The sequence below is a fragment of the Ciconia boyciana genome, chromosome 1 (assembly GCF_034638445.1).
Source record: "Ciconia boyciana chromosome 1, ASM3463844v1, whole genome shotgun sequence".
NCBI classification, from domain to species: Eukaryota; Metazoa; Chordata; class Aves; order Ciconiiformes; family Ciconiidae; genus Ciconia; species Ciconia boyciana.
In genome coordinates, this window is record NC_132934.1 from 139,185,917 (window position 1) to 139,208,260 (window position 22,344).

A 22,344-nucleotide genomic window follows, 5' to 3' on the forward strand; every position below is an offset into this window, starting at 1 on the left:
TGTGCTTCTAGGGCTGCTTGGCTTTTCCTGAACTAAGTTGTTCAGCTGGAGTTGAGCTGGCTCCAGTGAAGCTAATGCTTCAGCACACTCCCCTGTGCTCTGGGCAACCAGGGCAGCTTATTTCCTGGAGTATACCACCAGACCCGATTTGGCTCTGTGCACCGACATACCACTGTTCTCAAATTAAACCTTCCTGGAGCACTGGGAATCTTGCTAATGGGCCATGCAAGTAGCTCTGGAGGAGGCAGCCTCGTGTACAGCTATGGTTCAGCACAGCGCTCGCCAGGTCGACCAAGAATAGTCTATTTACATCCCATCCCCTTACTCAAGGATTGCTCTTCCTTCGTCCGGCCAATTTCAGCACTGTTGCCATAAATAAGGGAGATCTGGCTGAAGAATCAAGGGAAAACAACTTTTTCCACTTTGAAAAAGCATCTAGAGACACAACCCCCCTGCCTCTCTTCTAAATCATGCTCACAGGGTCCTCCAGGGCCGTGTCCTGCCCTCCAGGCTAACCCCGGGGCAGGGGATGGCCAAGGCTATTTCAGGAAAGGAGTTTACATTTGCTACTTGAAGCAGCACTGCCATCCACAGGGACTGGGAGTTACCAGTCAATCTTCCCCTCAGGAAGGCGGAAATAGGCCAGACATTTAGGGAAAACACCCAAACTAAAACCTAAACCTGAAACCTAAATAGGAAGCTGGGCACTTCCCATTTCTGCATCCAGCCCTGCTGACAGAAATTCATCAGATGGCTAGTCTGGCCCTCCTCTTACCCCTGAAGAAATCTGCAAGCTCCAGTCTACTTTATTAAATCATATTAAATAATTAAACCATACTCAGTATGCTTTAACTGAGTGCTGAGCAATTGTCAGCTTCTTGGGAGGATTTTTTGGGGGTCATTATTGTTAAATAAACACCCTTCCCTCAAAAAAAAAAACCCAAACCCACAAATTTTCATTTATATCCTGGAGGGATTGCACTATTTACCTACTTATTTGACAAGGCCAGGCCAAAATATCTTTCCCCAACCAAAGTTTTAATGACAACAACATTGTCACTAAAATGATGGGGGGCAAAGAGAAATTGTGTATTTGCTTTGAGGAAAAAAAAAAAGGCAAAAATGAGAGGCTTCATGAAAAAAGAAAACATTTCAGAAAGTTCAAGTAGTTAATGTTGTCAAACTGATGCCCTGGCGCATGGGAACCAGAGTTCACGTACTTGTGCTCTCATTTTCTCGTCCAAGATGGCTCCATGCATCAAGCCGCGTCTCTCAGCACCCAGTACAGTCTCCCCATCTCAGAGAAGAGAATGCGGACACGAGAACTAAAATAGACTCTAGGAAGGCACCGTGACAGCGTAGCCAAATCAATGTGTTACTGTTTTGCATATGCTCTGTAGTTTAATGAAAAACAACATTTCCCAAAGCCAGAACCCACTTCTCACAAAACGAGTCACTTACTTAGTCAATCTCAGTCTCTTCTGTTGAAAAACACTTTCATCAGAAACTTTCAATGCGCTCTATGCTTCTGTATTTCTAGGCTGTGTCTTACCATAGAGCCAGAACAGAGTCAGCAAGCCAGCAGCTCTTCCCCAAAGGCTAATGAGCTCTGCTTGGCTCACACCATTGCATTCTTCAGTCTTGGCTTTTAACACAGCTGCCTCTTCTCGAGGAGGAACTCCAGTATGCTTCTTTCCCAAAATGCCAAAACCGAACTTCTGGAGAGGAAAAGAGCACACTCAGCCCCCTCTCCCCTCACAGTCCCTTCTGCCATTTCATGAAGCTAAGGAGTAAACCATATCTTCTTTACAAGCATCCCGACAAGGGAAGGAGACCATTCCATTCCTGCTGATTACAAGGTACAGAACATGCAGCATGGTTCTTTCCAAACTCCACCTATGCCAGTCACCAAAATAACAGCTAGCCCTGTTCAAAATGCAGCTTGTGCATGCACAACTTCCAGGCTCCTCCTTTACAAGGCTTGAACTTGACACCCTGCTTTAAAAAAATTAAACCTAAAATATAAACAGTTGCCCCTTCTAGAGATCATGTACTTATGAAGCCAAATCAAGGTGTGCTCACAGTTAAGACCTGCACCGTATTTCCCTAGCCTTTCTTAATGAGGAGGCAAAGTTAACTATCCTCATTCTGTAAATGATCACCATAGGTCATCGGAACTATTTAATGACACAAATGAGGAAATTCAAACCTCTCAGAGCTACTGTTCTAGGCTCTTTACAGATGCTCAAGATGTCTTTGCATCACTTATACTGTTAATATTTTGAGGTTTTCTTCACAAGCACAGTAACAAATTTGTTGTTTTGGGGGAATGGAAGCTGAGATTCTGCAGAACAGAGTAATCTCCTTTGAGAATGATTATGGCCTGCTACAGTATGCGCTGTCTCACTTTGAGCTCTGTCACCGACATTTATAGCAGCTTAATAAGGACAGGGACCTCAAAGAGAAAAGGCAATAGGTTTGTCAGAAAACCTGCATTACCAAATGTTAAGACTGACTCTTATTTTGGTTTTGGTTTTAAGTCTATTTATTTACACTGACCTTCTACTGATTTTAAAAAGGCTACCCTAAACCAAAACAAACCCAGGGAGCCCCACCTCACCCCCATTCTCACTCCTGCCTTTAAGACCACTCTCTGATGAAAAGAAGTAACAACTGCATCTGTATCTGAGAGCTTCAGGAAAAATGGCATGGATATAAGAAAGGTCTAGCTTGGATCCTGACATGTTAGGTTATCTCATACAATTAATCACTGAACTCAACCATATCAGCGTTCAAAATCTGGTGCCAACTGAAGAAAGAGGTAGAAGGAATGACAACTATAGACATGTGGCAGTGATCAATGAACCTGCAATTCTGTCTTGAAGAGGTCGCTCTTGATGAATCAAATGCTGAGGGGGCAAATCTGACAAAAATGGGGTTTTCATTTAAATAAAATAAAAACTTTGTTCAGGAAGAAAGTCAGTTTACTATGCCACACCTATAAAGATGTGCTTTTGAACAGATGAATTCCTCTTTTTTAAAAGCATAACTGTGCCTACTGCATTTATCTTTTAAAAAATCTGCAATAAATTATCAAAATGGTTGTCCTATCCTGGAAAAGATGTTAACAAAATAATACATCATCCAGTAAAATATCAAAACTTTAAAAAAAACCACCAAGAGCCCCAATACAAAAATACTAATAAAAATAGCTTGGCCAATTAAACACTTTGGTGGACTTCATTGGAGAAAGTTTTCTTTCAGCATTAATATTATTTTAATATTACTTTTCTTTAAATTATAAAATACATTTCAAACTGAAAAGCCATTTGGAACCAAACCCACATCTATTTATTTTTAAAAAAAGGGCAACAAGAGATATTCCAGCAATTTCTAAGTGCTATTCAAACATTTTTCAATTAATCCAATGATTTCCAGTGCAAAATAACTAATTGTCAACAGAAGACAAACCTTTCATCACCAAATTCCCAGCAAACTCTACTTCCTCTATCAAAAAATGCAGAACCGTGCATCAGCTCTTTCACACTTATAATCTCTTAGCTTGATCAGGTTATTTTTCAGTTCTCAGCTGGTTTGCTTAATTACATCAGCCTCCAGCATTTGTTGTAAGAGTTCAAGTGGATCTTTTCCAGCTCCCTTTGCTGCAGAGTGACATGGGTTCTCCTGTATTGATCTTTCCTTTTTGGCGCTTTGCTACGCTAAAAAAAGCAAACAAAACCAACCACTCTTCTTAATTAGTGCAATTGTGTTATACCTCTTTTACAGCTTAGTTCTAAGAAGAGGCAACTTCAATTAATTTTTTCTTCTTTTTTTTAATAAACGAAAATAATGTTTACACTATTATATTGTATAGAAAGCTCCAGGAAGCCAAAAATTAGATTGACGGGAGAGTAAAGGTGGATGGTAGTTCTAGAGGTTGCAAATGAAATGAAATTAATTGTTTTAAAATTAAAAAAGGAAGGAATAACAGAGGCTTGAGAAATCAAAACACAATTGGATTTAGTTTGAGAATCAAGATACCTCATCACTTGGAACAACTGAAGCCAACTGGGAACTCTGCCACTAAACAGAACCAGGATTTTCTTCCGTACATGAGCACAAAATGGCAATTAGGACAAACTGGAGGACAATAGCATGTGTCCACTCATTTCAAACCATAAATTAGGCCAAAATACATGATCATCTGATTGTGCAGTTACTTGTCTGTGTGCATGTGCATTTCCATGTACATAATGCAACAAGAAACGTGTTTTAAATCCTACCAGTAGTGCTACACACTCAAAAAAGTTCAGGAAGATTGCAACTTTAAAAAGATGGCACAATTGCGCTAATGACATTTGCTTTTCTTGAATTTTGGCAAGAGGAACAGCGTATTAATACTACCTCAAATTTAACTTTTCACTTAATTTACCTGGATTTTTACTAAAACCTCAACAAAACCAAAAGGAGCAAACATTAGCATTTACATTTTTCACCTATGCTTCACATTCACAGAATATTGAGGTGAAAGGAATATGATGGGATGAGTTCCTACCCAGAACTGGTTGTACCTGTTTCATTTTCTTTCTGTGACTGCAGATATGAGTAAAATACCACAGCTGAACTTTTAGAATTAACATGCCTCCAAATATTTTGAATAAAGCACAGTTTCTTTTTCAGCTGTTGACAATTTCTCTGACACCTAACAATAAAGATCCACTAAAACTTCAACGTGAAGTGTCTGAGTTCCAAGCTGGCCTGTAAGCATGGACGTAGACAGACACCCAACTGTGATGAGACAGGCCAAGGTCCAGTAGATGAAACATCTGCCTTTCAGGTGACACCATGGAGCTTCCAGAAACCTCCAATAAGGCCCCCCGCTCCATGGGCAGCAGGGATTAGCAGGTGTGATGCCCATTCTAAATGAGGCAATGCCATAGCAAGGAACACAAGAGCGATGGGCCTGGAAGGATAAGTGAGAGACAGCCTGAAGGCCCTGCTCGAAAGATGGAATATCTGAATAAGTCTTTTTCGATTAGTTCTGATTTTTATCCTGCATCTTTGCTGTTTAAAATGATGCAACTCCGGTAGCAAGGGCCAAAATCCTGACTTTTCCCAACACATCTGAGCGCTTTAAATAGGCTGCAGAATTAGGTTGTGTCTTGCCTGCGCACCTTACTTTTGAAGACTGAGATAAGGATAAAACAACCATGTGTGGCTTTTACCATGTTCCTTACATAAACTACTTCCTATACCACCCTGAGGGTGAATCTCATTTTAAAAACCACATCGCTATCACCTTACTGGTTGCAATGGTATTAGTGCCAGCTACAGCAGTAGGTATCTCCACTACCCAACATGTTATAGACAGGCATGGCAGGCATGTCGCATACACACTGTGAGACCAGGGAGCTGGCGTGCAGTAAGCATGAAGGGGTTTGAGATTTTTTCACGCCCACAATCTCGTATTTCATTCCTTTGTCCCCGAGCCGTGGGGCACAGGAAATGCTCTCCGGGCGAGGGGCAGCAACACAAACACAGCAGTGACGCCATGCAGAAAGGCCTGCTTGTCCACATACCTGTACGTTTGTGTGTTACTCCTCTCCCACAAGGCCCAGATATTCAGTAAAACCTGTGTTTCAATTCCATGTACATTTGAATTCATGCTGTTTTAGTATCTTTTAGGACAGCCTGACACAGGTGAAGTTAGAGAAAGACTAAATGTGAAAGCCATTCTGGTCCTGTCTCATGACAACACCTGTAACTTGCATGACAAAACCAACCCTTTGACTTAGCAAAGCTCTACGTACAAGATGGCATAAAACAACAGGAGTCTGTGCTGGGCTAAAAAACCTACATTTTTTTAGCCATGTAGGCTGGCCCTGCTCAACTGCAGAGCCCTAGAAGTAGAGGACAGGAGAAGCATGAGCGCTGCTCATCACACGTGTGACAAGGACAGGCACATCCCTGACCCCTCACAAGTTGGGGCCGCGTGGCTGCCCAGTGAGCAGGAGCCACGCTAAGGATCGGCGAAGGTCTACAGACCAGCCCGGAGCCGCAGCAGCCTGGCTAGTTCGCGTCTGGATGGCCTCAGGCAAAGGGAATGTGCAGAGACGTCATTAAGGGGGTGGGTTTTTATTAGTTTCTGCTAATAAGCTTAGCAGATGTTACTGGGAACAGTTTGATGTTATTTTTCTGTCATTTATAACTTTATTTTTAATTTTTCCCTCAGAGCAAGCAAAGGCAGTAGATCTTACCACATATTTCAACCTTAGCTTGTTTTCCCTGTAGTATTGTTAAAAGTGTAGCTGAGGATTTTCTTTATTATTATTATTATTATTATTGTACAAAGGGAAAAAGTATTTTTCCCATTTGCCTATAATTCCAAAATAGCTGAAAGGATTATACTCTGAGGTAAAGAGGAAAAAATACTTTTCAGACTCACAGCATGGAAAATTTCACCCCCCAAAACAAGTATTTTGTAAATTTTAGAATATGTGAAAACAAAGAATTATAATGGAAACTATTTCAAACCTTTATTATGGCAGATCCTATTATAAACTATTTATAAAGATATTAACTATGGCTATAAATACTTAATGTTTTCTCTTGAATAATCCTAAGAGAATGTCAATGTTAAATGCTGTAAGGACAAAGATTATATAGGATAGTGCAACAGAACAACAGAAAAATAAACACACAAACTCAGGATATTTCACTGCTGTGTATTTCTACCTCCAACATTTAGTTCTTAGTGGAAGTCTGTTGGCATTTTTTTGTTTTGTTTTGGGGTTTTTTTGTTTTTGTTTTTTTCTTTCCTCTCTTAACACAAGCTTCACTAGGTTTACTCCTGGTTTATATTGGTTTGAGCTCTGGAGAAGGGTCACTAAATGCCTCCATTTTTATGGAAGGTATAATACTACTTTCCTTGTTGGAAGGTGGAGGGGGAAGGAAGAAGAAAGGAGAGAAATAATTTGCTTTCAAAGGATGTCTGCAGAAACAACTACTGAAGTAAAAGCTTATTTCTAAGTTACTTTTCTGCATTCACATTGCTAAATTTTTCATAGAGAAACTTCCTATAAAAAACAATACAAAGAATTAAGACTAAGAAATATCCATCTTATGAAAACCACCTCAAGTGCCAACTTCAGATAGTTTTTTCTTTATTTCTTTTAACTTTTCTTCCGTATGCTCTATATCCAGACTGCTAATAGCAAAGAAAAATTCACGCACAGCATATCCAGTAGTATAATCCAGGTTGTACAACACTATCACACCTATTATCTGCCTTTTCATCCATCCTCCTTCCTTGGCATGCTGTAGTTGGCCATCAGGGGTGAGACAGTCTCTCTGTCATTTTAGGTTTTCCTGGCTTTCTGTCTTACTGGTAAGACCAGTGGAATAGTTTGTGCTTCTCCTCTTTAACTGGAGGGCGTTCGCCCATTTTTACAAACACATCACCGGCAATCTATGGAGGTACCGAATACACAAAGGTTTTGTTCCCCTCCCCTTCTTCTATCAATTTTTGGTACATTTTGATATGGTATTTTGCTGTTTTCTCCAGTCTAGGGATAGCAGGAGACTTAAGCAGCAGCACTTTGTAAGGTTTGTGTATTCAGACAGCATTTTAAGAGTGACTTGCCAGTCCTCACTAGGTTTTTTTTTTCCATTTGTAGATGGGTGAAGAATGTACAACACACAAAGATAAAGCATCACATTTCTGGTGGCAGCATCATGAAGTCCTACACAGCCCTAATATAAATAGCAAAGTCTATAGATTAAAACGCAACACTTTTCAACCTACTTTTTTTAAAAAGCTAAACAGTCTAGAAACTAAGATGAACTCAAAAATCCTTGGGGAGTCAGAGACAGACATGACATAATCGAAGTTTTTCGTAAAAAAATTTCAGCTGAATTCTTCTCAGGAAGGATTTTAATATATTATGACACAGTTATTAGTTAGCTCAGATTAAATAAAAAAGCACTTCCCTGCTTTAAAAAATCAAGATATAGAGAACTGAAGCCTTAAATCCATACATATAGGGTTTGAGAAGCTTTTAAAGGTTTTAATCCCTAGACAAGAATTGTTTTGTCAGAGAATAAGAAGATTCAAAATTTTTGGCTTTCCCTCCAAGAGGGACTCTAGGGAAGCTGGAGCTGGAGGTGATCAGAAGGGTTGAAGCAGATGTCAATCATATGTTTGCTATTACAAAAATATTATAAAAGCCACTGAATATCACTAGGATTTTGGGTGCCTAAAGGCTTGAGGGTCACAGGCTGGAAGGGACCTTGGGAGTTCTGTAGTCCAACCCCCTGCCCAAAGCAGGGCCAGCTCTGAGGTCAGAGCAGGCTGCTCAGGGCTTGGACCAGTCAGGGCACGAAACCATCCAAGGACAGAGATGGCACAGCCTCACAGGCCGACCTGCTCCACTGCCTCACTCTCCAGGGAAACACATACGAAAAAGTTTCTCCTTATACCCAGTCTGAACCTGTTGCTACTTGTACCTCTTGTCTCTCACCCTCCTGCCCTGCACCGCTGCGAGGAGCCAGCTCTGTCTCCTCAGTGATCCCTTGTAGGTGCTGGGGGGCTGTTAGGTACCCCTGAAGCCATCCCTTCTGCAGGCTGTCCCATCTCCCCCAGCCCCTCCTCACAGGGGAAGTGCTCCAGCCCCACCGCTTTGGGGTCCTCCCAAGCTCCCTCCAGTTTGTCCACATCTTTCCTGTGTCAGGTCCCAAAACTGGATGCAGTATGTAGATGTGGTCTGATGAGTACCATATAGAGGGGGACAATCCCTTCCCTTGATCAACTGTCTGTGCTCCTGCTCATACAGCCCAGATTATTTGTTTCTTCTAGTTCACACAAAGAGAAATTACACTGGAGTTATAAAGACGCAAAACCTCCAATATGGCTTTAAAATGAACCTCAGTATTGGCATTAATTGAAAGGAAGTAATTTTTCCAAATTGGAACAGTCTCACTCATTGTCCTCTTTACTAATTTTATTTGGAAAAAGAATTTTTATTTGGAAAAGACATGCAGGAAGGTAGATGGGGTAACACTCCATACTGTCACACCTACTGGATTGTCTAAGGATACTGTAACCAAGTGAGTATTTTAGTCATCCAGCTCCTGGAACATAATTCTCAAAAGCTAGTTAGCTATGAAATTCCCTCTACAAGGAATGGGGAAAGTTAGGTGCCTGTTTCAAAGATTTATGTGTTTTCCTGTAGCCATGGATTAGACACTTGTCTGAGACTGCTATTCATTGCTTCAAATTTCCCCTCCACATCTAGCCTCCAATTTGTATCTTTGGCTGTAGAGAACTGACTCAGTATCTTTATTTAAAAAAAAATAGGAGAAAGGTGGCAGTGGAAGTGGTATAAGAGATCTGAGAGACTGAAGATTAAACTATTCACTTAAGAATTAGCAGGTTCAGACTTGCATTTTCCAGCTCCCAGGAAAGCACACTTCACACCTGGTTACAGGCTGCTGAAACGAAAACTCTGTGGAGCAAGGAATGTGAGACTCACAAGCCAGAAAGATGGGGGAAAGAAACAGACATCTGTAACCCCTCTTAGTGATCTCTTGCTTATTGAAGGTATCTTGCAGCTGAATCATGAACCATATACAATTTCAATTTTTTCAGCATCCATGAAAAATATGCGTAGTAACTATGAGCATTCATGTATCATCTACTCAAAGATGAATCTTAATTAATTTTTGCACTCTTCACCACTATTTTTTACATATGTTTTACATTTTCTTATTAAGGGAGGATAATTTTGGTCTCTTTTATTTCTACAGAAACTCAAGAGTCATTATAGTATATGCAAGGAGTGCATCAACACCTATATTTAAGTATGACACATTATAAGCTTATATTATCACTTATAATTTGACTCCATTTTAACTATTTGGACTGTAAAGCTCCACGGTGAGTGTTTGCCTCAGGCAAGATTTTTTTGGAAGGCATAAGCAAAAATAGCCCAGTCGTTTCAGAGTGAAGGCAGGGAAACCCCAATTTTGCCGATATTTATACAGCTGTTTCAATGAGAATCTCTAGTGCTTTCGCACTTCGGAGCGGGGACTTGACATTTGACAGAGAGGTTGCTCTCATAGCAAAGTGCCTTATCTGTCACAGTGAAAATCCACACAGATTTGACTACAATAAAACCTCCTGAAAATACTACTTGTATATGCTCTGCACAGGTTTGTTAGAGGCCTGTAAATGAATTATCAAAATATTTTCCTTGCATTAACTTTGCTTCCTGCTCAGGTGACAGGAGCTCAGAGTCTTTTTACACAACGGAAAGCAGACACATGCTGATGCAGAAGAAAGGGTGAGCGATGGGACAGGGACTGGGCCAGGCAAAGGGCATCATGGCTACAGGCTGATGGACCACCTGAGTTGGTAGTCTCAGGTGTCTCCAGATAGCACAGAATACTCTTTCTTCCCAACAAGTATTTCAGAAGAAAAATTATTATAGCCAAAATATAACACTGATTTTGAAATTTCTCTGCTGTCCTTCATACTAATTATTATCAGCAGTTTATTCCTACACATTTAGACCATGTGATCTTTAATGCCTTGTAGCTGTACTTATTAACATCTTACTTCTATTATTTTTACGAGTTAAGGATTTTTTCCCCCAAGCATTCAATTATGAGACTTAGCTAGTTTAGGGAATCATAAAAAAAAAAAAAATTAAAAAGTATAATTTTTTTCAACAGAGAGTAGATTTTTTTTTCCTCTCCCATTTGTTTTTTCTGAGTTAAGAACAGGCTTAAATAGCATAGCTGTTTGCTTATAAAGACCTGTATTTTACTTTGGTCAAATTTAATTTGAAAATTGCAGACATTTTTAGCTCTTAATAAACTGCTAATATTTAGTCAACTCCTTCAAACACCAGAAATGTACACAAACACACGCTGTTCAATGCATGCTCATTCTCAGGGATTGGATTCAAACACAGAAAAGCAACAAAACTTTTTCTTGTGAATGCCACTTTTAAAATGCTGGGTTTTGAGGAGGTACATTTTTAAGTCTTTTCAGCTGTCACTGAGCAGTATTTTGGTACTATAAACTAGACAAAAGGTGATGAAATAAAATGCATCAGTGAAGAGCCATCACTTAAATTTTTATTCACTACCAACTTGTACAGAGCTGATCTGGAGCTTGAGAAAAGGGATATACTAAACCGTACTGTCTGCAAAGGAAGCAAGGATTTACTCATAAGACTTTCACAATGATGCAAAAAATTATTCCTTTCTCTCCTTTATTAATAGATGCCTTAAATTTTAACCTGATGTTTAAGAATGCTTACAACCCCCCAGGTCCAAAAGACTTTTTTCCCCCGCCAAATACACTGATGCAGATGATCCTCCTTCCAATCAAGTATCTTGTGAAAGCTTAAAGAAAGGAAAAGGTTTGACCAATTCTACACTATGAAGTGTAGAACTGATCATCACTAATACAGCACTGTTACCTGATATGATAATAGCTTTTTGCTCTCTTTAAGAAAAGGAAAAAAAATACTACCAAAGTTATTTTGTAAATAAATTTTACTTTTTAGCTGCTGATACTTTAAATCCAGACCTATGTGCAAGTCTTCCACAATTACTAAAAACTGTAAAATACTCTGTAAGACATGTAGTCACTAAGAGGCAATGGATATCTATTTATATTAAATGAACCCCTCAAACCCCTTTTACTTTATGTAAGCTAACCTGTAAGAGGATAATAGCATGTCTCTTCTTTTTTTAATTTAAACTCTCAGCTTCCTTATTTTAAGACCTGACATGGGCACACCCATACAGCACTTATCATACACCCAGAATCAAGACTTTTTTTGGGGGAGGTAAGAATTTAGGCACATCTCACTGACAAAGAAAACCAGTTATTATTAGTAACAAAATCTGCATTCCTTTTGGAAGGATTACAATATAAAAAGCAGGAAAATAAAGTAAAACACAATATGGGGTGTTTTTATACAATCAATAATGGTAACAACAGTCTAAGAAAAGCATAGTTTTATGCACATGCAAGTGCCAATTCTCACATAAAGAGATGGATATCCTACCTCAGGAGTTAACAGTGTCACCGCTCATGACTTTTTATTGCTCTGTATTTTCAAAGTGCTCTTAAAACATTAACTAATACATCTTAGATCTTTCTGTGTAGGTTTTGGTGTTACACAGAGCTTCTCAGGCTCCCATTAGATGTCAGGAATGGCTTAACAATTCTGCTCATAAGTCACCACATCCATTCTCTTCCAAAGCGACGGACCACAATACATCTGTGATGGACATATATGTAAAGCACGTTTTGCAAATTCACATCTCTAACCTCTCTGATCATTTCAACTGTTAGTAACAAGCACAAAATAATTTCTACTGTTTCTCAAAAAGCAGTCTTTCTAGTTCCACTTCAAGTTACACCATAACATAACCTGCCAATAATGTTACTATGTAAGAATGGCTCTTAAGAGACTTTGAGCAATCCTTCTGACACAACATATTAAAAAAAGATCAGAAACATTCATGCACGAGTCAGCTGTTCACTTGCCCTCCCCAGTCCCGCTTTAACCTAGCTTTCAGCTCCTACTGCTTGTCTGCCATTACAGCAGCAGCAACCAGCAGAGCCGCATCTATCCTCACCACTGAACTTCCACAAAGCACCTAACATGCTCTGGGTGAAGGCTGAAGTGCTGGATCATCTCCAGATGACTGATCGCTCAACCGAGTTGCATATTTTTGACTATAAAATCAAGGAGAGGTGGAAGAAAGAGAAGCCTGGGGACAAGAAGTCAAATAAATTTCTACCAGCATGGAGGTAGAAGTAAATAACAAATAAATCACTGACTTAAAAATAATTCTAATGAATCAAACAGCCCTGTGAATGCACGCACAGTGTTGTTACTTCATCACTAAATATGGTCCAGTTCCTTATATTATTAAATTTGTAAAATATTCTGTAAGACATATAGAGTCACCAAGATGCAATGGATATCTATTGAGATTAAATAAACTCCTTAAAATTGTTTTACTTCATGTGAGCTAACCAGTGAGAGAATAACAGCATGTCTTAATACATCAACTCTTATAATCACTTTTCTAAATAAATACTCCATTGCAGCAGCTTTATTTTTAAATTGGGGCAATTGGTTTATCTAAAGTGAAATGCACAACTTCTATTTAAATCTTTTATAAGGATCCTTTTTGCTTTTAAGGACACTTCTATTTAAATTTTGTGCTTATGCGAAGCCATTTAAGACCAAGTTGCTAGAATGCCTATGAGGTGAAGCTGAAGTGGTAAACCATTTACACTTGATGTTTACAATCACTAATCCATAGGACATAGAACCATGTAACACACAAATTACCACAGAGACACAGCACCCTATCAAGTCACCTTACAATGGGCGATTGTTAAAATTAAAGTTGCAAAGGCTACTAACTGATACGGCCTCTCCTGCCACCAGTTGCTGGGGCAATCACCTTTTCTTCTGCAAAGGCAAACCCATTCCCTGAGCTTCTCTCTGGAACCAGCCAGCTGAGCCAGAGAAGAGGGATCATCAACTTCTGCATATGGCAAGGTCTGAGCAGAGTTTGAACCATGGGGCTTAAATTCAGGGCACTGGTGGCAAATTGCATGGTGAGAGAGTTGATGGGTAGGACCACATACATGTATCTGGGGGTGTAGAAGAAAAGCTTCAATGAAAGGGCAACGACGCATGCACAGTGAAGAAGAAGGAGGCTGCCAAGTTGTGGGAAGCAGCCTAGTGAGAGCTGTGATGGGCAAGAGTGCCAGCTGAAGTTAGGATCCATTTCAAGAGCAAAGAAATGGTTTCCTATTTAATTCCTGCTGTTTAATTTCACCCTCTAATGGCATTTAGAAAACACCATTTACTTTGATTACAGGTGAGGCTATAAAACAGAAAAGATGCACAACTGCTTCTGCCTCAAGTCTGTATTCCAAAGATTTCACAGCTCCTGAAACACCCACACCACATTCCCTCACTGAAACCACTCAATGGTGCTCAAAAAACCTGGGAAAAACCCCAGCCTTAATATCCCCCTCACCCCAAGATCACACATAAAAAAAGACTTGTATTCAGCAAGTGGAATAAATGGGTTTCATACTAGTGGAATTGGTGCCTGTAACTATACCTCTAATGTAAAATGACATTTTCATCGTTTCAAGAAATCACCCATATTCTTCAGGTTACTCAGGATACTCACTCATGCCACTTTCAGAAGTAGGGGATTACACACAGAAGAATGGAAAACTATATTGTAAGAAAATATTCCCAAGACAGGACCTGAAATATCACTAATATTAGATGTGAATACACTATTCTGAAGACTTTGTCTTCATTCAGATATAAGATTAAACTATTCGCATGAAGAAAGAACATAGTCTTTCACACTAAATACTCTTGCACCTCTGGAAAAATAGGAAAAAAGTTCCTCATGGTACCGAGTATATATCTCCTATGTTCTTCTTCCATATTTGAAAGAAGTGTATCATTCCCCTTTATACAATGATAAGATAAAAAAGACCCAGGAGACCAAAGAACTGTGAGTACATCTCTAATCTTGTGCTAATTCAGAAATCAAACTCCCTCTGAAATCTAAATTCCCCAGATGTTCCTATTTCCCATACATCAGCTTAAATTTTGGCTGAATCTGGGGTAAGATAACTGGCTGGCCAACTTGGGTGGTGATGGTAGGCAACAGTTTACAGACAAGATTTGCTACTGCAGGCACTAGGGACACAATGGCATGGACCTGTTGAATCTCTGATCTCAATCCAAGTTCAGCTGTAAGTGTGAAAGATAACACAGACAAAGTTAGTTTTTACTCAATTAACGTGGCACATCAGACTTTCTTACCCGTACACTCCACTCTTCTGGTAGGTAATATAAATAAGAGACAGAACAAGCCATTAGAGGACTCACAAACTATTTAACAGAAGAGCATCCAGGTCCTTCACACTACTACTTTTCTTCAATATAATATGGCAGTTTTGAAGTCACAAATGTATGGCGATAATTAGATGCTCAATGTTAAACCAGATCAGGGAGGTGGTTTACAACTATTCTCTTAATAGCATCTTTTCGGCTTCCTGACAGCATCTAAAATAGTGCCTGGGCTGCCTGACATGGCTGGAGAACCTCAATACCTTTATCTAGCATATCCATTAACAATAAAAACTAGGAGACAGACTTGTCACAGGTTACAGTGTTCAGGTTAAGGACTTCAACAGAAGTAATTTAGGTACGATACCTCATTAAAATTGTGCTCAAAAGCTACTATTGTGTCACCTGTGACACAGAAATGCTTGTCGGAAAAACAGTCATTAATATCTCTATTTTTTCTCCTGCATGGAAAGGCTGCAATTGCGTTTCACTGTTTATGGCTATTTCTGTTGGTTTAGAATTCTTTTGAGACTGGGCGTTCAAAAAAAAAAAAAAAGTCTGGCCAATGTTACCTAGATTTAAGTTGTATGTCCTGCACTCCTGTAGGTCAACTAAAAAATTTCAGTCTTGCTTTATAAACCATCTTCACACAGGATAAAAACATAAACCATTTGCAAGATGGCTGAATAAAGCTCACTGGCATGTGGGAGAATGTAGTAACTTGTATGACAAATTTGATATAACTTCATTTAAAAACTTAAAAAAACCCAAACCTTTTAAAAGTTTAAAAACTTTAAAAAAATTATTTAGATGTGAGTGAAGTTCTGCTATCGCTCTCAATCTGTTTCAGAAATACCAAACCTAAAATCTTAAAATATTACAAAGAATCTTAACATTTCCGCTGCCTGCACTGAACCACTTCATTTCACACGGACTCCTTCAGGGCATTCAGAAACCGTGTGGTCCAAAGTCTCCTTGTGGATTTCGTTCCATGAGATACCAGGTCATTCCCAAGGATGAAAAGAAGCCTGGTTATTTCCCAGCAAGCTTGACATTGTTTTGCCATTTCCTGAATGAGCATATCAGTCTTTGGCCACCACACAAATCATCTAGTCAGGACAGGCTATTTATATAGTTCCCAGATGGTCTTTATGTACTTTCATGCATGACATGAGCTTCGCAGGATACAACCACTCTGGCGACCTTGGTACATGTGAAACTGTTCTCTCCAAGCAAAGAAAGGTAGGAGCTGTGTCGTGCACATGGGTACATCTATTTATAGTTATGTCATGCACTTTAGCTAGCACTGCATCATTTTATTTTCACAATGCACCTTGGCATTTGTCATTGGCAGGAGTTCAATTAGTGTCATAAAAAATATACTGTCTCCAGTTTCAGTTCATTCTAGTTATCTGCTCCTTCCAAAGGGAAATCTGACAAACCATTTGCATTCAGGAATCAATTGGTACTTTTGACCCCAGCTCCATATTTTGACAGCAAACACTCAGCAATATTACCCATCTCTGAAATTATATTGGAGATATTATTGATATTCAGTGTTGCTGAATAAACTCTTCCAAAAGATTCCCTTGAGGCTGTCTTCACATAGTCTTCGAACTAGTAAGAAAAAAAGTCCAGATTCCGACATTTTGACCTCACCATTATTAAAACTATATGATTGAAACATAACAACCAACTACCTCTAGGAAACCCAACAGAAACCATGCCACAAATTACATTCCTTTCTGAGGATAACCAGTTATTCATATAGATTGCTGCTTAACAAAATGGGCGATTTACTAACTGTACAGCAATTCACATAAATGGACATAAACGGTGTTAGTCCATGCAATAAACCAACAATTTTGATGCAGTCAAGATGCTCACAGCCTCTGAAGGCTCATTCCACACTACTGAGACCCTAAAGCATAGCAAAGCGCAACTGTCGTTTGGGAGACCACAGAGAAGGTGGAGCCCATTGTACAAAAGCAGAGATGACTGTTTATCTGCCCACGAATATTAGTTACGGGGGAAGAATTTGAAAAGTGTCCCTGATGCTTCAACTGCCCTTTTTTGGCTCATTACTGTGTAGCTCCGGGCCATAACTGAAACCAAACTACACATCAACGAGGGGTATTGACACATGACAGAAAAGGCTTGCAGACTTGGACTTGTAACTGACAGCAAATAACAACTTCTGTATGACAGCTATTCCAGGCACTTGCTAGACTGGTTTTGATATTCTGCTCCACTTCTGGGCACTACATCAACTTACAACAACTTAAAGAAAAGTTGTTGATGATGATGATGAATGGCATGTTGGTTTCAAATAGGTTTATATATAGAAGTTGAGAAACATTTTATGAAGCTGCAAATATAATGAAAAAGTGACAGTACGCATAAAGCCACAGGACACACAACAGAAAAGATGCAATGTGTCTTTTTTCTCTCACTTGGAACAACTTCATAATTTTAGTACAGTGTTATAGCAAAATTCACCATGGAACTTTGTTTTCTCTCTCCGTTAGGGGCACAAAGGAAAACTGCTCTGGGTGTGTGAAGTTCAAATTACACCTTCCAGTATTAAACTCCTCGGTGTATACTTTGACAGAGAATTGACATTTTCCTTCCTTGTGTTCAAAACTCTCCACAGTTTTAAAAGCAAGTCTAGTACTCAACACAGTCACACATTAATCTCTCTGACCTCAAAACTAAGGAAAATAAATGCCCCTGAACAAACTAAAAGAAGAAATGCCACTCTTGGATAGCTGAATTGTGCCTGTAAAGATGGCAATAGACTATTATTACTATTATTGGAACCATAGACAACTTTTTGTTTGGTTGGCTTAGCTACAGAAACCAGGGCTAAAGGCAGAATGAAGTATGTGCCCCAGATATGTGCTCTAGGTGCACCCCAACTTGCAGCCTGGAAGATGTGGGTCTTGCTCCAGAGCTTCGCTCTTTCTCCTGAGCTCTCACATGCTTTGGACAGAAGTCTGCAGGGAAGGACCCCGGTGTGCAGCACGCGCAGGGCCCCCCCCGGCTCACTAACTGTGGGAGCAGGCTGTGCCAGAGCTGCACCTGCCCTGCACTCAGGACAAGGTGCTGCGACAAGCCTCCAGTCCATCCCGGCAGGGGATTAGCATCCTTGGGCCCCTGGTCTCACCCCTCAGCTGGTAAGTCTGCATTAGAAGCTGCCTTAAGATGAACAGCAGCAACTGATAAAAACAAATGGACAAAAATCAGGTTGTCTGGCTCTGAAGTCTGGCTCCATCGAAGATTTGTTTTGTGACCTTGATTTACACCTGAAAGGGGGTGTTTTGTCAGCTTCAGTCAGCGAGAGGTAAGGTGGCTTTGGTAGGCGAATGACGAAATGGAGGTATCACCTGGCAGCAGCAAAGACTCCTGCCGTGGCCCTCTCCACTACAGCACCAGTGCTGCCACTGAAAATGTCTCTGCGATACATGAGCGCAGTGCAGAGGCAGCAATGCAGGTGTAACTCATATCTTACGATTAAAGTGAAAAATTGTGTGATATATTAAGAGACCTATGCACACACTGGATTATTTTTCTCTACTTCACTAAAGAGAAAAATCCCTTTTTAGAAAGAATTTCACTAGTGTTTTACAATCTCTCTTTAGCTATCAGCTTAAATACCATAGTTTGACCACCCTTACAAGTAAGTCGGATGGTAAATCCAGTGATTAATTACAAATTGTTAAGGTTTGTTTAGATTAGCTTAAAAACGTGTTAAAAAAACACATATTTGTTTTCATATCCCACACAATCCCCCTTGCCTTAAAAGCTCGGAACTATCCCCACATTTAGTAACAGCAACCTGCACCCATAGAGAAAAACAGTATTATCTAGAGACAAAATCCTTCGCTATGAAGTCTTATGTTTTGTCTTGTATAATCCCTAAGCCATTTTTGTTCCAGAGAAAGAAAAACGTCTGTAGTACTGAAAATTACTACATTTATTTGGAACCACAACGTGCTTGTGAATAAAACCATCATTTGAACCCTGAAATTAAGAGAAAATATTTCAAGCTTGCTCCATATTTTCCTAATGGTATGTTTTATAACTCAAAATAATACGAGAAACTAAGCAGTTTAAGCTGAAGACTGATTCCCGAAGATTACATTTGATTCTCAATTCCAACTCCGCAACCTTGGGAAATACAACTTAATCTTTTTATTTACAGCACACTGTCAAGTGCTTTATAATAGTTAATTTAGGATTCATCCACCTCACCAGTGTTTTGTGGTAATTAGCTGGACAAAATTTACAGAAAAAATGAAACAAACCCCAAGATGATAATGCAAACCTTGTCAAAGGATATAAACCACCACATACCTCCACTTTAAAAATTCCCTTCAAGATGCAACATCATCACAATAATAAAAAAAACCAACCCTGACTTTGAATTCAAGGTTGATTGAATTTCGTCACACTCCCAACCTTCCAGCTTCCTGTTAATTCAAATTATTAATTGGCAGATATCCAGAAGAAGCAGGGGAGGGGAAATTAATTTGTGCATGTACTTAGAAACTAAAAACTCCCTTTACAATTGCTTATCTCCATATTCCCTCTGTTCACTTTCCAGAAGACCAACAAAATAAAAGCAGAAGCACTTTCTTAGTGGAAGAGAATGAAGTGCTAAAAGTATAACCCATTTTTCAGCAACTGCAGAAACACACATCCTTGCCTTTTCTGCTCCCCTTGTTTTCATCACTGGTATTAGTAGTTATTTTTTAACTGCTGCACAATATGGCAAGTCCCTCTGACAGGAGATGCAAAGGCAAAGCCTCTTTCCCAAAGAACTTGCAGTTAAAGCTCTCGACTAAACCCACTGGAGTTATTAAAGGATGAGACTTTATGGCTCTCAAATGAAGCAGGGGCATGACAGTGATCCTGCGATACTTACAGAACCTCATCTCTTGCAGTTCTAATGGAGGCACAGTTTACAAGGAAGAAGTGGAGGGATACAGGGGTCTACATGTAAGTGCACAAAAAAAAAGGATTTCTCCACCTTCTCAGCTCGCTCTTTCTTACGTCACCTCCCACAATTATTTTTGTCTTTTATCGTTTCTTTGTTATGCTTTTAGAATTTCCCTATTTCCCCTCAGGGTTTGGGGTATTCAGAACGAAGGTTATATTTACACTGGGGTGGCTGAAACTTTGCTGTTTTCTATTTCCAAGACACAGTTGACTGAACCTGGCAACATTTACAGTATCTGCTGAAATCAACACCTGACTTCCTCTATACCAAGTAGCATTAATTAGATAACCGACATGAAAAAAAAAAAAGAAAGAAAGAAGGTGATCACTGTTATCTGCCTCTTTTTGGTATCAGTCACTTTTTACTGCCACCGTTAAAAGAGTGAATGGTTAAATCTGGAAATATTTGTAGCATAAAAAATACACAAAAATTCAACCTCAATTGTGCCAGGTTATGCAGGCAGTAGAAGGGCTGGAGCTAAAAGTAGTACATAGAATCACAGAACCATTCAGGTTGAAAAAGACCTTTAAGACTATCGAGTCCAACCGTACAATAATTGTATTCATATGCCCTGGAATTTGTTCCTTACTGAAACCCCTAGAATGCCTGATGGCCAAAAGCAGAAAGCCTGGGGCGTTCTGGCTGCCACCGGCGGGTGACCCCAGGAGGCTGCAGGCCACTTACGGAGTGGGAGAACTCCACCGTGGGGAGCTCAGCCACGATCGGGCAGAATGAATACAGCACCGTGGCCCCACGGACGAGGTTTTGCACTTCTTGCTGTACGGCCTGCAAAGCAATTTGAACCAATGGCATTACAGACTTGGGATTTTATGTTGCTCTTCGTATTATTCCCATAGACAATGGGAATAAAATTGACTTTGGGAAACCAAAAGTCAACCTGCAGAAATCTTTTTCTTGCACATCACTGCTAATAAGATGTCTCAAAGTGAAATTAGCGCAGAACTTTAGGGGCAATGCCCCAATACCCCTTTTTGCAGTGTTGTTGCCATAGATAGATAAGAACAGCTGTAATTGACCAAAACTTATTCAACCATTCGACTGTTGCACAGGGAGGGTAGGTTACACCTGCCTGTCTTTTGTCAGTATGGACTCTGGCTAATAGTCAAATATGCAGTAAACATATTTGTTGCCATGCGCAACAGCACCAGTTCTCAGTATACAGTGAAGATACTCAAGATATCTGAGATATCTCAAGATATCTCAAGATATCAAAAAGATATCTGAGCTACAAGCTATGCTCTCACCTTCCAGAATCTGCATGCAAATTAGAAGATATAATTTAGCCTTTAACATAATCAAATACCCTTTAAACGTGAGGGGAATAACAGTTTATTTCAGTAGGTTCAACACCCAATTCTAACATTTCAAAAGATGGTGCACCATTAAGCAAAGCACACAAAACCTCATTTTTCAATTGCTCCCCCTTCCCAAATCTTTATGTATTTGGAAATACTTTCACTGTTCTGCCAGTTCCAAGAGGCAAATAATTTCAGTTGTTGTTTAAACTGACTTGGAAAAAATGATGCACGCTGACATCCCTTCCCCAAGCCCTCGGGTGCTGCAAAATCCAGCCACATCTGCACTGCATACAGTAAGTAACCACATCTTGTTTTTAAGTCTTGATCACATCCTTTTACCTCTATTTCAGCTTGGTGGGCCTAATTTAAGTAGTGGTTTACTAATTAGATGAAAAAGCATTAAAAACGTTTGCAAAACCAACCAGGAATCAAGTCCCTGTGGCTATTTTGCCTTCAACGGGCTAATTTCCTTAGTTGCCAGATCAAATGTATTGCAGATGGCACAGATGCAAACAGCAGAATTCAAACTTGAGGATTATAGACAATCAAATGCCACTGATGAACAAACCAAAACTAATAATTATAGCTTTTATAAAATGCATAGGAATTAAGAGGTTCATAAGAATTCTACTGATAGCCCAGTTCCTTTTTGCTCCCAGGTCTGTTTACATAACAGTCACTGTACCCATCAGGTATAATACAAATGGGGATGGGGGGAGCATAACATTGACTGGTTTTATTCCAATACTGGACGAAAAAGCCTATTAATTATGTGAGATTACACACCATCCACAAGGAAATCACTGTTGTTTTCAAGTGTTAAATTGAAATTACTAGGGAAAAAAAGTCACTATACTTTTAAAGCAATGACCAAATAACTTTATGTATTGTCCAGAAGGAAAGGAGGTAATTTCTAAGGGCAGAACGTTAATTTTTATGTGCTTTATCAGTTAAAAACTCTACATGCTAACCAAACCCTATTCTGCATTGTTCAAAACAAAACTAAGAGTGGCTAAATTAATAGAACTACTCAGATGACAAGATACAGCATACAATAAATCGTCATTGGTTTTAGGTTTTTTTATGCCCAGTCTTTAGGCTC

The 22,344-nt window shown here is 39.5% G+C and overlaps 1 protein-coding gene across 6 annotated transcripts in view; it reads right to left on the reverse strand.

The window, feature by feature from the left end:
- Positions 1-22,344, reverse strand: part of TBL1X (transducin beta like 1 X-linked) — a 206,258-nt gene that overhangs the window by 59,663 nt on the left and 124,251 nt on the right. The gene's annotated exons all lie outside the window — the stretch shown is intronic.